The sequence below is a fragment of the Nycticebus coucang genome, chromosome 5 (assembly GCF_027406575.1).
Source record: "Nycticebus coucang isolate mNycCou1 chromosome 5, mNycCou1.pri, whole genome shotgun sequence".
Taxonomy (NCBI): Eukaryota; Metazoa; Chordata; class Mammalia; order Primates; family Lorisidae; genus Nycticebus; species Nycticebus coucang.
The window spans coordinates 183,574-188,633 of NC_069784.1; positions in this window are offsets into that span (position 1 = coordinate 183,574).

A 5,060-nucleotide genomic window follows, 5' to 3' on the forward strand; every position below is an offset into this window, starting at 1 on the left:
TGGATTCAAAGTAGGCTTTTTGAAATGGGAAGGAATTGGAGAGATGGAGAAGAGGGGGAGGGAATCCCAGGAGATGTGACTAAAAACACTGAGTGGGCACATCTGTGACTATCAAGGCACAACTTGAATCTAGCCATGTGGCTGCAGTGAGGACTGATGGCCACAGAAGCAGTGCCACCTTGTGAGCTGAGTAAGGAAGTTGGACTTTGTTCTGTAGGCAGTGGGGAGTCATTAAGAGATTATTAGTATTGTCTTTTTACTTTCATAAAGATAATTTGGGGGCTTTGTAGAAAGCATAGAATATGTAACTAAGTGAAAATGGAACTTAAGTACCTAGAAACTCCTGACGCAGAGATCACTACTGTCAAAACTTTGGTGATAGCCTTCCACTCCCCCTTTCTGTTTAGCCTTCAATTTTAAAATACACTTTCAGGTTTACAGGTTAAGTTGCAAAAGAACTACAAAATGTCTACTTATATCCTTTACCAAGATTTTCCAATTGTTAACATTTTGCAGGTTTTGCTTTATTATTCTTTCTCTTTTTTGAACCATTTGAGAGTAAGTTACGGACATGAATCCTCATTGTCCCTAAATACTTCAATATGTATTTCCCAGAAGCAAGGATGCCTACCTGCGTAACCAGAGTACAAGCATCAACATCAAAAAATGAACATTGTATAACATGGCCATCTACCCACAGATCCCTTTTTAAACTAGCTAATTGCTCAGTAATTTTCTGGAACCAATCAAATATGGTATATTGCTTTTAGTTCTCATTTCTTTTTTAAAATGTATTTATTTATTTTGGCTTAATATGAGGATACAAATGATTAGGTTACATTGTTTTCATTTGCTAGGTAAAGTCCAAGTTGTAGTTGAGCCCCTCACTAAGGTGTATGCTATATGTCCTTACATTGTGCTCATTAGATGAGAGCTCACCAATCCACTTCCCCCTTTCCCCCTCTTAATTTAATTGTATTTTTCTCTTATATGGGGGTCTAGTTGTTCATCTACTGGATTCACATTAAGATTGAATACATTGAATACTTGCTTTTCCATTCTTGTGTACTTTCTTTACTACTACTTTACTACTTTCCTTCAACTCCATCCAGGTAAACAAAAAAATACAAAGTTCCATCTTCACACCCTGGTAAAGAAGTATATAACCTATACACAGGTTGATGGGTACTTGGTTTGATTCCACATCTTGGTGATTATGAACCGAGCTACAATGAACATTCTAGGGCAAATGTCCTTATGACAAAATGATGGACTGCAGGATCAAAAGGAAGGTCAACCGTTGACTCTTTGAGGATTCTCCAGACTTCTTTCCATGTAGTCTGTATTAGTTTTCAGTCCCACCAACAGTGTGAAAGTGTTCCCTACTCTCCATATCCACACCAGAATCTGCAGCTTTGGGCCTTTGTGGTGTGGGCTATTCTCCCTGGGGTTAGGTGATATATCTCAGGATGGTTTTGATTTGCATTTCTCTGAAGATTAGGGATAAGCATTTTTTTTCATGTGTTTTCTGGCCATTCATCTTTCTTCTTCAGAGACGGTTATGTTTGTATCTCTTGCCCACTTATAAATGGGATTGTTTGCTCTTTTTTTGTTGACTAATTTGAGTTCTCCATAGATTCTAGTTATCAGACTTTTTTTTTTTTCAGACAGGAGTGTCACTATGTCACCCTCAGTAGAGTGCTGTGGCGTCACAGTTCACAGCAACATCAAACTCTTGGGCTTAAGCAATTCTCTTGCCTCAGCCTCCCAAGTATCTGGGACTACAGGCACCCACCACAATGCTCAGTTATTTTTGTTTTTGTTTTTGTTTTTTGTTGTTGGTTGTAGTTGTTCAGCAGACCCGGGCTGGGTTCGAACCTGCCAGCTCTAGTGTATGTGGCTGACGCCCTAGCCGCTGAGCTGCACACACCGAGCCTAGTTATCAGACCTTTGTCAGATTCATAGCATGCAAATATCTTCTCCCATTCTGAAGGTTGTCTATTAGCTTTAGTTGTTGTGTCCTTAGCTGTGCAGAAGCTTTTTAGCTTGATCATGTCCCATTTATTTATTTTTGGAATTGCTACAATGGATGAGAGGCCTTCTTAATAAAATCTTTTCCTAGGCCAATGTTGTTAAGAGCTTTTTCTACACTTTCTTCTAGAATTTTTATCGATTCATGTCCTAAATTTAAATCTTATATCCAGCGAGAGTCCATTTCTGTTAGTGGTGAGAGATGCGGGTCCAGTTTCAGTCTTCCACATGTGGTTGACCAGTTCCCCCAGCACCATTTATTAAATAGGGATTCTTTTCCAAAGTGCATATGTGTGTTTGGTTTATCAAAGATCAGATGGTGATATGCAGCTGGGCTCATCTCTGGGCTCTCTGTGCTCGCCCATAGGTCTATGTCTCTGCTCTGTGCCAGCACCGTGCTGCTTTGATCTCCATGGACTTCTTTTCTTTTCTTTTTAGAGGCTGCTTCCATCTGGAATATCCCTGTCTGATGTTTCCTCATGATTAGATTCAGGCTGTACATTTTTGATGAGTATATCCCAGAAGTGATGTCAATCAGAGGCATATGACCTAACTGGTAATTGACTTTGATTACCTAGCTAAGGTTGTGTCTACCAAATTTTCTGACTATAAAGTTGCTATTTTCCCTGTGTAACTACGAAGTGCTTTGGGGTAGTAGATTATGACTATGTAGGTATTTTGTTCTTTGTCAAACTCCCACCAGCTGTAGCAACCAGTACTGAGTCTTGCCTGAATCACTATCACTATCACAATTCTCAAAGAGTGATTTTCTAATTTGAACATTCCTTCTACATTAGTTAGCTTTCTATTGTAAGGAAGAGTTTACTTGTCTTTTGTATTTACTTATTTAATCATTTATTTACATCAGTATATGAGGTTGGACAATTAAGTTTGCAAACTCATCCTGGGAAAAGTGCTTCGGAGGGCGGATTAGGTGCTGGCATTGGTGCACAGCTTACTGAGGGGAACACTTCTGAGGTGACCATAATATTCAGCAACGAAGTATATACACTTTTTCTAGTTTAAGTTTGTGAACTTAATTGTCTGGCCTCACAAGCACATAGATTCCTACATTATTTGATGGATTATGATCTGTTTTATCATCATTGATTTTGCTGTTCAAATTGTCCCCAGTGTGGCCCATAGAGCTCCTTCAAGCTGGCTCCTGTGTGCCTTTGAAACACTGCCCTGATTCTTTGAGCGCTTCCTCACTCTCTGGCACAGCAAAATGGTCCAGGCTCCCCTTGCATTCTCCCTGCCCGATTTGACTGGTGTCTTCATTTGCAGACCTTCTCAGTAGACAATGCTAGAAAGTATACATGTGTACAATAGTCCTTCCTAACCTGTGGCAGGTAACCTGAAACCACAGATAGCTCCAGACCTTACCAAGACAGCCAATCTGATAACCCAGAGGGCTACTGAGGGACTAACAGGCAAGGAGCATATACAGTGTGGATATACAGCACAAAGGGAGTATTAGGGATAGCCTGAGGTGTCATCACACTACTCAGGACAAAACTGTTCATTTCTCTCATTTTCCATTTAACATTTTCAGATCTCAGTTGACTGTGGGTAACTGAAATCACAGGATGGAAGCCCCCCAGTAAGGAGGAATCACTGCATGGTGCGTGCACACATGAGTCTGCCCAGCACCTCTGTCTGTCTGCACTCATGAGCTCTCACCAAAACCCCAATTACAATCCCCCACTTCGAGGGTCAAACCAGCCTCCCCTGCTTCATTGCCAGCTTCTCACCAACAAGGAGCTATGTGGCTCCCACTCCCTCCAATGCCCTCCCTGTTCATACCCACCACACAGAGCTGACCTCTTTGGACATAGCTGCTCCTGACCGTCTCCCTGGTCCCAGGCTCCACCAGATTTTCTAAGACCCTCCCTCAGTCCTGACCATGCCCACCAGAACCTCCACCCCAAACACAATGGCCACCTTTTTGGTCTGGCTCTAATAAATTAAAAAAAAAAAAAAGGAAAGATAGAAAAGATATTATCCCCTTCTCTTTTTTGAGCTGTGTTCCCCACAACTGGGTGGGAGACGTGACCTCTCCCACAGATCTCCAGTCACCCTCTGGAGTTAATGTCAGCACTCCTGCTTTGTAGACAATGCCAGTGGAACACAGAGCGGTTAACCAAGCTGGAACTAGACAGAGAAGCTGTGTAAACCTATGTATTCTCTAAGCCCAAAGCCTTCACTCCTGATGGTTACACCACATTCCTTCCATTGTCTGTGTGCATGTTATTTAAATGTACCAAAAGGAAATGTTAAGGTAGAAACTACCATCATAAACTACCATCATAAACTGTACCACCAGGATTTATACTTACTCATGGACCTTGGACAAGTTATTTAACCTCTTTCTGCCTCAGTTTCTTTTTCTATAAAATGATAATAATAATTATACTTATTCAGATCATTCAAGATCCCCTGCAGGAAACAGAAACCAGTGGTGAATTCTAAGGAGAATGAAATTTAATGCAAGGAGTTAGGTGCTCATGAAAGTCATTGGAAGGGCTGGAAGAGCTAGCTACTAGCTAGAGATTGAGAAGCAACCTTTCAAGACCACCACCAAGTGTCTTCCAGAAGAACCACTATTTTTGCCATCATCAGAAAGTGGGGGGTCAGGAGGCCAATTCTAGAACAGCTGAGTTAGAAACACACCCCCATGCTGCAATCTCAGGAACTGGTAGGACAGAGACCAGTCTTGCTGCTGTCACCTCCCACACCACTGTCTCTTCCCACCCACAAAGGGTACCTGAACTCTGCTCTTGGAAAACCCTTTCTCCACAAACCCCCACAGCAGAAGAACCAAAAGCAAGGTATCCCATTGACAAAACCAAATTCTCATCCAAAACCTCCACTGAGGAGAATCTGGGGAGCGTAGCTTAGTGTTTTCATGTCTGTTCAGAATGTTAAGACTTCCCCAGGTGGGGATGAGTGCTGACTGCCATACCTTTTCCATCACACCAGCTTGTGGAGAGTTGTGAGGGTTAAACAAGTCACCTTCAGCATTTAAC